The sequence below is a fragment of the Musa acuminata genome, chromosome BXJ3-1 (genome assembly GCF_036884655.1).
Source record: "Musa acuminata AAA Group cultivar baxijiao chromosome BXJ3-1, Cavendish_Baxijiao_AAA, whole genome shotgun sequence".
Taxonomy (NCBI): Eukaryota; Viridiplantae; Streptophyta; class Magnoliopsida; order Zingiberales; family Musaceae; genus Musa; species Musa acuminata.
In genome coordinates this window covers 21,112,093-21,124,298 of record NC_088349.1, presented here as the reverse complement: position 1 = coordinate 21,124,298, position 12,206 = coordinate 21,112,093, and positions in this window count along the sequence as shown.

The following is a 12,206-nucleotide window of genomic DNA, read 5'->3' as shown; positions in this document are numbered from 1 at the left end:
AAATATGCAGCAGGAGTTACGCTAGAGTCAAGATTATGATCACATTGGGAGTTTGAGAGTTCGACAGAAGTCCGGACGATCGTCGGAGGTTTTGCAGGAACAAATCCGAAAAGTCCAGGAGCTTGCCAAAAGAAGCTTGTCAGAACTCGCCAAGTGGATCGTCGCAAGTCCAGGAGTTTGCCGGAAGTCCGTCGGAGCATCGCCGAAGGTTCGTCGGATGTTCGCCGAAAGTTCGCCGAAAGCTCGCCAGAAGAAGCGATTGACGCACCGGAGTAAGTTGTAGTAAATGTCTTAAGAAGTGTCGTAGTTAGCATGTAGATTAAGTTAGGAATGGGAGGTGATCCCATTAACTTAATCTGGGGGCAATTTGGCCCTTGACAGACCCAAATTGGGCCGAATGGATCAACCCATTCGGACCAGAATTCCTGCTAGGCGGTGGCACCGCCCAGGAGAGGGTCTCCCAGGAAAGCTGGGCAGTGCAACTGCCCCAGGCAGACGGTGGCACTACTTGGGCTCAGTCTTCGAGCGAGACTAGGCGGTGCAACTGCCCCTGATAGGCGATGGAACCGCTTGAGCTCGGTCTCCGAGCTTTTCCAAGCGGTGCAACCGCCCCAGCTAGGCGGTGGCACTGCCAGGGCTCAATCTCCGAGCGAGACTGGGCAGTGCAACTGCTCCTGTTAGGCGGTGGCACCGCCCAGAGGCTCAGTCTTCGAGCTGTTAGGTGGTTGTACCACCCCAGTCAGGAGGTGGTACCGCTAGGACCCCGGAAATCCGAAAAAAGACATTTTTGAGCTCCAAATTCAAACTAGTTTGGGGCCTATATATACCCCACCCTTTCTTGCATGAAAGGGCATGAAAATCCAATTTTATTCTGTGAATTTTAGAGCTCAAAATTGTTGTAAAGGCTAGAAGTTCTCCTCCCTCTTTTTCCAAGTTTTGTTCTTTCAAGAGAGGAGAGAAAAGTTTGTAAGGGTTGTCTCCTAAGCCCATCAAAAGGAGTGAAACTATAAAAGGGTAGATGACCTTCGCCTATTGAAGGAAGGCCTCCAGTGGACGTCGGTGACCTCGTTGGTGGAGGAAGCCAAAAGTGGATGTAGGTCAAGATTGACCGAACCACTCTAAATCTCGGTTTGCATTTACTTTGAGCATCTTATCTTTACTACAAACCTCCTCAGTAGCTCACTGCCTTCTGCTCATTTATGAACATGTTTCATAGTTAAGTATTTTTCGAATTGGCGTTAAGACGGAAATCAGATTTATCGTACGAACATCATATTTCAGTTTGCGCTTATATTCTGATTTCTATCTTAACTGCAAACTGCCTTCCTTACTTTACTTTGAATACGTTTCCGTAAGCTTTCAAAGTTATTATCTGCACGAAATGACTTTTACGTCGGAATTGGATTTCAACGTACGAATGCAGTTTTAATCGTCGAAAGTTTTCCGCTGCACTAATTCACCCCTCCCCTCTTAGTGCTCTTGATCCTAACAATTGGTATCAGAGCGGGGTTAACTCTTAAACGGATTAAAACCCAAGAGTGATGGCTTACGCCAAAAACCAAGAGGGCCACTCTATTACACGTCCACCCATGTTCAATGGGACGGACTATACCTATTGGAAGACCCGAATGAGGATCTTCCTTATTTCAATGGATTTTGAACTTTGGAATCTTGTCGAAAATGGATTTTCGAAGTCTTCTCTTCCAATAATCGATTGGAATGAATTGGAAAAGAAGACTTTCGCTCTTAATGCAAAGGCTATGAATTCCTTATTTTGTGCGCTTGATAAAAATGAATTCAATCGTGTTTCAGTTTGTGAAACTGCGTTTGATATTTGGCATACACTCGAAGTGACTCACGAAGGCAAAAGTAGAGTGAAAGAGTAAAAAATCAATCTTTTGATACATTATTTTGAACTTTTCTGAATGAAACCGAGCGAGACTATTGGCGACATGTACACCCGTTTCACGGATGTCGTCAATGGTCTAAAAGGACTCGACAAAAGTTTTTCAGATTTTGAGCTCGTAAATAAGATTCTAAGATCCCTTCCTAAGAGTTGGGACCCTAAAGTCACTGCTATTCAAGAGGCTAAAGATTTAAACAACTTCCCTCTTGAAGAACTAATCGGGTCATTAATGACCTATGAAATGACTTGCAAGGCTCATGAAGAGCAAGAAGACATCCTTCCAAAGAACAGGAAGGATATGACACTTAGAACTTTAGATGACCACTTGAGAGAAAACTCAAGTGATGAGGACTGTGACGATGACTTGGCACTTCAAGGAAATTCAAAAAATTCATTAAGAGAAACAAGTTTAAAAGTGACACAAAAAATAAATTTGAACCCAAAAAGGACCAAGTTATTTGCTACGAGTGCAAAAAGCCAGGACATTACAAAAGTGATTGTCTCCAAGCCAAGAAGAGAACATCAAAGAAGAAGGCGCTCAAAGCAACGTGGGATGACTCGAGCATGTCTGAAGAAGAGGAGTCCAACACCGAACAAGTTGCTCATTACGCCTTAATGGTCATCGGAGAAGAGTTAACAAATTTAATTGATGCAGATTTATCATTTGATGAATTATTAAATGCCTTCCATGACTTATTTGATGAATATAAAACTATTAGTAGAAAATATAAATTACTAAAAAATAAGCATGATAATCTTGTTAGTAATTTTGATAAATTAAAAACTAAATATCATGATAGTTTAGCTCAATGTGAAAAATGTCATAATCTAAAAACTCTCCAAAAGGAAAACTTGCTACTTAAGGATATCTTGAAGAAATTCGAGGTTGGTAGCAAGTCTTTGAACATGATCCTTGCAAACAAGGGTCACGTTCCCAAAAGAAGTGGAATCGGATTTGTGAGAAGTCCTCACCAAAATCCAACCACCTTCATAAAAGGTCCCATCTTACATGTTCGACACCAAAGCAAATGTAATTTTTGTTGCAAATATGGACAAAAAAATGCATCAGTGTCCATTCAAGAAAATTAGTCTGAACAAATTAATTTGGGTTCCTAAAAGAACCATGATAAACTCTATGCAACATGATAAACAATGTAGATCAGCTTTTGAGGCACCCAAAAGTAAATGGGTACCTAAAAATTATCCTTTCTTGTAGAGACATACACCATCACAAGCTAGGAGCAAGAGATGGTACCTTGATAGTGGATGGTCAAGACATATGACCGGAGATCCATCTCAATTCTCTAAGCTCACTAGCATAGACGAAGGCTATGTCACCTTCGGAGACAACAACAAGGGTAAAATCATTGGCAAAGGAACCATAGGTAGCAAATTCAACTTCTTTATTGAAGATGTTGTGTTAGTTGATAGTTTAAAAGATAACCTCTTGAGCATTAGTCAATTATGTGATGAAGGATATATCGTCAAATTCGAATCTAATGCTTGCATCATTGAAAAATCACACAAAAACACATCTATGATTGCATTAAAACAGAATAATGTATACACCATTGACATTAATGATCTTTGCAATGAAATGTGTTTCTCGGTTTTGAATGAGGATGCTTGGCTTTGGCATAGGAGATTAGGCCATGCTAGCATGAAACTAATCACTCAAATATCATCCAAATAACTTGTACGAGGAATTCCTCATATCAAGTTCATCAAAGATGATGTGTGTGATGCTTGTCAATTAGAAAAATAAATTAAGAGTAGTTTCAAATCTAAGAATCAAATAAGCACCTCTAGGCCCTTATAATTAATCCATATGAACTTGTTCGGACCAATCTCTATATCAAGCCTAGGAGGTAGCAAATACGCCTCGTCATTGTAGATGACTATAGTAGATACACATGGACTTATTTCTTGAAACACAAAAATGAATGCTTTAGATATTTTACCAAGTTTTGTAAACTTGTTCAAAATGAAAAGGATTTTATGATTTCATCAATTCGAAGTGATCATGGTGGTGAATTTCAAAACCATAATTTCCAAGAATTTTGTGAATCTAATGGGTACAACCACAACTTCTCTACTCCGAGAAATCTTCAACAAAATAGAATAGTAGAAAGAAAGAATAGAAATTTACAAGAAATGACAAGAACCATTTGTTGAATCTCGTATTTTGATGATGAAACTACTTGATATATGTTTATGATTTAATCTATGTTTTGAGTGACGCAGGATGCTTCGATCAGGATGAGACAATTAAAGCAGGAAAATCATGTTGTGCCGGAGGAACATGTTAGAAGATTGGACGTCGGGCCGGTGGATCGGTTGACGTATCGACAGAAGGCTTCGGGCCATGGACTTGGGCATCGGGCCAAGAAAAGCGGGTATTGTGCCAAGGATATCGGAGTTGCAGAGTCAACTGGCCGATTGGGCAATAGGCTGTAGGAGAGGACGATGCGCCGAAGAATCGGACGAAGCGTCGAGGGACCAATGACATGTCGGACAACTTGGTTAATTGCTTAGGATTAATTATCTCGATCGAAGTTTTGTTTATGTGTGCAGGATTAACTACGATGAAAGTAAGACATGCAGCAGGAGTTACACCGGAGTCATGATAATGATCACGTTGGGAGTTCGAGAGCTCGACGGAAGTTTAGACTGTCGTCGGAGGTTCTGCGGGAACAAATCCGAGAAGTCCATAAGCTTGCCAAAGAAGCTCATCGGAACTCGCCAAGTGTATCGTCGCAAGTCCAGGAGTTTGCCAGAAGTCCGTAGGAGAATCACTGAGGGTTCATCGGATGATCGACGGAAGTTCGTCGGAAACTCGCCGGAAGAAGCGATTGATGCACCGGAGTAAGCTGCAGAAATTATCTTAGGATTTATCGTAGTTAGCACAATGATTAAGTTGGAAATGGGAGGTAATCCCATTAGCTTAATCTTGGGGCAATTGGGCCCCTGAAAAACCCAATTTGGGCCAAATGGATCTACCCATTCAGACCCTGATTGTTGTGGGAGGTGCAACCACCCAAGCCAGGAGGTGCAACCGCCTGGGCTAAGTCTCCCAGGGAGACTGGGCGGTGCAACCGCCCCAGCCAGGAGGTACAACCGCCTGGGCTCAGTCTCCAAGCGAGACTGGGCGGTGCAACCTCTCCTGACAGGAGGTAGCACCGCCTGAGCTCAGTCTTCAAGCTCTGGCAGGAGGTGCAACCGCCCCTGACAGGAGGTGGCACCGCTTGAGCTTAGTCTTCGAGCTCTGCCAGGCGGTGCAACCGCCTCAGTCAGGAGGTGCAACCGCTTAAGCTCAATCTTCGAGCTCTGGCAGGAGGTGCAACCGCCCCTGACAGAGGTGGCACCGCCCAGAGGCTTAGTTTTCGAGCTCTACCAGGCGGTGCAACCGCTCCAGTCAGGAGGTGCAACCGCCTGATCCCGGAATTCCGGGAATTGACAGTTTTGAGCTCCAAATTTGAACTGGGTTGGGGCCTATAAATACCCCACCCATTCAGCACTGAAAGAGCACAGACATACACCGAAATCTTGATCTTTTTTTGTGATTCTTAGAGCTCAAAATTGTTGTAAAGGCCAAAAGTTCTCTTCCCTCTGTTCTTCAAAGTTTTGAGTTGTAAAGAGAGGAGAGAAAATTTCTGTAAGGGTTGTCTCCTAAGCTCGTCAAAAGAAGTGAAACTGTAAAAGGGTGGTTGGCCTTCGCCTATTGAAGGAAGGCCTCTAGTTGACGTTGGTGACCTCGTCGGTGGAGGAAGCCAAAAGTGGAGTAGGTCAAGATTGACCGAACCACTCTAAATCTTGGTTTGCATTTACTTTGAGCATTTTATCTTTACTGCAAACCTCCTAAATAGCTACTGCCTTCTGCGCTTTTACGAATGAGTTTCTAAGTTCAGAGCTTTCCGAATCTACGTTTAGACGTAAATCGGCTTTTTCGTACGATCATTACATTTCAGTTTACGTTTACGTTTTGATTTCAATCATAACTGCAAATTGCCTTCTGCGCATTTATAAAACATATCTCAAAGTTCAGTATCTTCAAAATTGTCATTTAGACGTAAACCGGTTTTATCGTACGAACGTCGCACTTCAGTTTGCGCTTGCATTCTAATTTTCATCATAAACTGCAAACTGCCTTCGTAGATTTACTTTAACGTCATCTCGCTTAATCTTATGTTAAAGTAATCTTAGAATCGGCTTTTACATCGAAATCATTTTTATCAAACGAACGCAGTTTCGTTTTAATCGCAGAAAGATTTTCGCTGCACTAATTCACCCACCCCCCCCCCCCTCTTAGTGCTCTCGATCCTAACACCATTTTGAATGAACATAGCCTACCTAAATACTTTTGGGCTGAAGTTATAAACACTACTTGCTATATTTTGAATAGAGTTCTAGTAAGACCCTTGCTCACCAAAACTCCCTATAAGTTATGGAATAATAAAAACCCTAATGTTTCATATTTTAAAGTTTTTGGGTGTAAGTGTTTTATCTTGAATGAAAAAGATGCCTTAGGAAAATTTGATGCTAAATCCGATGAAGGAATTTTTCTTGGTTATTCTTCGGTTTCTAAAGTTTTTCGTATCTTCAATAAAAGAACTTTAATTATAGAAGAATCCATTCATATTGTTTTCAATGAGATTTTTGAAATCAAGAAAAATGATTTTGAAGATGATGTAAATTTTGATTCTTTGAATTTAAATGAAACTCCCCCTCTAACTAGCAACTTGGATGCATCCACTTCCGAAACACCCTTGCCCAAGGATTGGAAGTATGTAGATGCTCATCCTAAAGAGCTAATCCTAGGAGACACATCTAAGGGGGTTCAAACACGTTCTTCTCTTAAAAATTTTTGTGCCAACGTCGCTTTTTTTCCCAAATTGAACCTAAATGTATTGACGAAGCCATGAAAGATGATTCATAGATTATCGCAATGCAAGATGAGTTAAATCAATTTGAGAGAAATGAGGTGTGGAAGCTTATTCCTAAGCCAAATGACTATTTAGTTATTGGTACTAAATGAGTCTTTAGAAACAAGCAAGATGAATCTGGTATCGTGGTTAGAAACAAGGCTAGATTAGTGGCCAAAGGTTTCAACCAAAAAGAAGGTATCGATTACGAAGAAACATTCGCTCCTATAGCTAGATTAGAAGTCATAAGGATGCTCCTTGCCTATGCTAGTAATAATAATTTTAAGTTGTTTCAAATGGATGTCAAAAGCGCTTTTCTTAATGGCTTTATTTCTGAAGAAGTTTATGTTGAACAACCTCCCGGATTTGAAAATAATAGTCTCCCTAATCATGTATTTAAATTAACTAAAGTTCTCTATGGTTTAAAACAAGCCCTAAGGGCTTGGTATGATAGACTTAGTACTTTTCTTATTGAAAATAATTTCACAAAAGGCAAGGTCGATACTACATTATTTATCAAAAATTTTGAAAATAATTTTCTCATTGTTCATATTTATGTTGATGACATTATCTTCGGTTCTACGAATGAATCTTTTTGTGAATCTTTTGCTGAAACCATGAGTCTCGAATTTGAAATGAGTTTAATGTGAGAATTAACCTTTCTCTTAGGCTTACAAATTAAGCAACTAAGCAATGACATCTTTATTATTCAAACTAAATATGCCTTAGATCTGTTAAAAAGATTTAATATGAATAGCTCAAAAGCTATTAACACTCCTATGAGCACCTCCACTAAGTTAGAAGTTGATGAAAGTGGAGAAAGCTTCGATAAAAAAACTTATAGGGGTATGATAGGAAGTTTACTTTACCTCACTACAACTAGACCATATATCATGTTCAGTGTAGGACTTTATGCTAGGTTTCAATCGAACCCTAAGATATCTCATTTTAAAGCGGTTAAAATAATACTTAGATATCTTAAAGGTACCACAAATCTAGGATTATGGTATCCAAAATCCGAGAATTTTGAGTTAATTGCGTATGCTGATGTAGATTTTGCTGGGTGTAGATTAGATAGAAAAAGCACATCAAGATCATGTCAATTTTTGGGACATTCCCTTGTTTCCTGGTCATATAATAAACAAAACTCGGTTGCACTATCAACAACCGAGGCTGAGTATATTGCAGCTAGTGCATGCTGTGCACAAGTTGTGTGGATGAAAAACACCTTAGAAGATTATAAAGTCCATCTTAAAAACATTCCCATTAAATGTGATAACACAAGTACAATATGTTTAACAAAGAATCTCATTCAACACTCAAGAACAAAACATATTGATATTAGACATCACTTCATACGAGATTATGTCACTAATCATGATGTAATCATAAAGTTCATTGATACTAAGCATCAACTAGCTAATATTTTTATAAAACCTTTAAGCGAAGAACAATTTGATTTCATTAGAAGAGAATTAGGAATGTTAATGTGTCCGAATGCATAAACTTGTTAAAATCATTTTTCAGACTTTATCGATTGAATGAATCACTTGATTGCCATTACATGCCTAAAATTACATGTTGGAAATTATGTGTTTTGGATACAAAAATTTCCATAACAATGAGCATGTTTTGTTTTTATGATTGTATTTGAAAATCTATAGTATAGTCTTGTCCGAATGCATGAAAGTGTTAATTTCATTTTCGGATTCTCTTAACTAGTGGTATCCTAACAATCGAATTTTCTCAATACAATATCCTTTTCCAAACTTAATAAGCATATGTTATATCGAGTTTGATTCTTATCATTGATTTTTGACATATGGAATCAACTAGCAAAAACATCTTTCATATACTTATCATGTGAAAAATATTTTTTGAGAAATGGATTTGATAAAATGATTCTTGCTTGTAAATTCATTTTTGAAATATGGATTTTAGTGTTTTTACTTGCAAAGATTTGTTTCACATATATATCTTGATCCTTATAAAAATGGAGTATGAGTCAATCTCTCATCGATTTTAACTTCATAGCTAGTATCACAAATAGCTTTCCTCCTTTAACTATGTTTACATACGCTTTCAAGTAAACACCTTTCGAGATCAGCTTTAATCATACGAACACTTTACGAAATCGACGTTTTTCATTTGTGCAATTTACATTACTGCAAATCACCTTAGTATTCTCTTGCACTATTCACGAAAGCTTTCAAGTTCAAATTCTTTCCGAAACGAATTGAATCGAAACCATTCTCATCGGAATCAGTTTTAATCGAAACAAGTTTTTTGAAATCGTGAAAGTTTTCCGTCGCACTAATTCACCCCCCCTCTTAGTGCCGCTCTTGATCCTAACAATCTTTTCTCATTTATACAATTTACAAAACCTTTATTTCATGTACATTTCAAATCTTAATTTGTTATATAATACTTTTCAAAGTAACATATATTTTTCAAAACGAAAGAATAGATGTAACTAATTTCACATATCATAGCATAAAACATTGTAGTACAAAAACTATCGTTAATTTTTAATAAATAAGCATAAAATATAGTTAATGATTCATAAACATAAATATAACTAATGTGGATATAATAGAAGTCATAGTACATGAATGACTATAACTTTCATAGTATATATAACACATATCACCCTATGTCAGAATCGAGAAAAAACTAGTTTTTGAATAAATATCAATGCATAACCATCGTTGGTAGGGTCTAAATCATAGTCATATTGACTAGATATGACCTTCTTATAAGACAAGGTGTTTTAACAACTATTATACAACTATCGGCAAAAACAATATATCATACAACAATATACCATAGTCTAAATATTATACAACTATAGGCAAAAACAATATATCATAGTCTAAATATTATACAACTATCGGCAAAAACAATATATCAATGACCTTCTTATAAGACAAGGTGTTTTAACAAATCCTTTTACATATCATTTCAAAGCTAATGCAATTATACATCATCTAAAATTAATAATAATCAAATATTTTTAAATTATTTTTAAATATAATGTTAAATAAATATTTAACATAAAACCATAAATGCTTTTAAAAAAATTTCAAATCAGATACTTCTCTAAATTATATATATTTAAATATTTTATAATATTTTTGAATAAAAAATATAAATTATGTAAATCACATGCATCTATAATTTCTAAACATATACATCAATATTTTCAAAAATAGGTTAGACAAAATCATCAAATACTTATCCCGCATATCCTTGATATAAGCATATTTTGATCTTTTCTCTCCATTTCTTATTTTTCCAACATTGTCATTTATTATTATTATTCCCTTCACAATATAAATATCTGATTAATTAAGAACATCAAAATATATCAATCTATAATCTAAAATATAAATATAATTAATGGGAATGCATGAGAACATCAAGATTCTATTTTTCTTCTTTCTCTTCTCCATTCTCACACCCAATCCTCTATTTCTTCCTTCTTTTCTCTTTTCTTTCTCTCCACTTCCTTCCTTTCTATTCTTCCTTCCTTGTTCCCTTTCCATTTTCCTTTTCTTCTGTTCTTCTCTGCCTCTTCTGTTCTTATAGCCAATGCCTCCCTATCTTCTCTCTTTCCTTCTTCCTCTCCCTCTTTTTATTCTTCTTTTCTTCCTTCCCCCTTGTCTTCTGCCCGATTTCACCTCACTGAAGCCTCTTGTACAAGGGAGAGGCGGTAATGCGAGGAGAAAGGCAGTAGGGCCAAAAAAAAACCTTTTTTTTTCTTTTTCTTTTGTACTTTTGCAATTTAGTCACTATGATTCGTATATTTACAATAATACAATTATTATAGACATGTTTTTAGGTAATGTCGTTTTATCATTTCTTACTAAATTATGTATTTCTAATATTATTTAATTATTTTGTTTATTATTATTTTTAATATAAAAATAATATTAATAAGTAGGGACTTTGATGTTCAACCCAAGCTATCAAATAAATTTTGATAGATAGATCGATTTCATATTTCTGAATAGAAAATTTCATTAGCACCTCAAGAATTTAATATTGTGATTTATTTGGACTTTAAGAAAATTTCATATTGGACTTTAAGAAAATTTCATGTATTATGTATTATAATAAAATTTCATTCAAGCTAAGTAGAAAATTTATTTCATTCAACCCAAGCTAAGTAGAAAGTTTCATTGGACTTTAAGAAATATATTTTTATGTATTATAATTTATTTCATATTATGAGAAGGTATCGGATGACATTCAATAAGATAGTATGTCCAATTTATATGTGTTAATTATAATTTAATATTTTAATTTTGAACTTTTATATTGTCATGCTAACAAAAGAAAACTATTACGGAGATGACTACGGATCAAGTAGGGTGTCACAACAAGTATATTGCCAAACATCATCCATTTGTTTTATTTTTATGTGTTTTTATTTGAAAATGATGAACATAAATGGTTTATAGAACTGCAAAACAATTGCTAGAATAAGCAAAACTATCCAAAATGACATAGTGTTTATGTGTCATGATTTATTTTCTATAGACTATAGTGCGATGTAAAATGTCAATCATCTCAGCACCCTAGAACCACATGGGTGGCACAGGACTTGATGAGGGTCTGAGGTATTGTTGGGTATTGATTGGATTCATAAGTTTACACGTAAAGTCTATGGGAATTTGCCCACACACCCGACACCCAATTGAGCGATCGTTTATGAACTTACAATTGTTTGTTTGCTTTCTAAAGTGATTGTTTTCTTCTTCCTCTTTTTTCTTTTTTGCACACTAGGTGTTTGTTGAATTGGTTGTAAGGTTGCTATCTTTGTGAGACATCGAACTTGACCATCGTTGATTTTCAAAACTAATCAATTTGTTCTTTTATAGATCCTTCGATACCTGAGCGTGGTTACTGTTAGGATCAGGGTCGGGACTAAGAAGGGGGGGTGAACTAGTGTAGCGGTAAAATAACGTCTCGATTTAAAACTTCCGTATGATAAAAAACTATTTCCGACGAAAGACCGATTTCAAAAACTTAACTTAAAAATCGAACTCGGAAGATAACTTGAAATCTCATTCTCGTTCGAATATATAGTGAAAGCAGTAGGCAAGTAAAGATTCAGTTTGCAGTATGTAAATGACAGGAAGTAAATGCAAACCGGAGAGCACGACAATTTTAGAGTGGTTCGGTCAACGTGACTTACATCCACTTTCGGCTTCCTCCTCCGACGAGGTCACCGGCATCCACTAGAGGCCTTCCTTCAATAGGCGAAGGCCAACCACCTTTTTATAACTCAATTCTCCTTTTACCGGGTTTAGGAGATAACCCTTAAACCCCCACTCATTCCTCTCTCAATCTATTCTAACACTTAGAACTTTGAG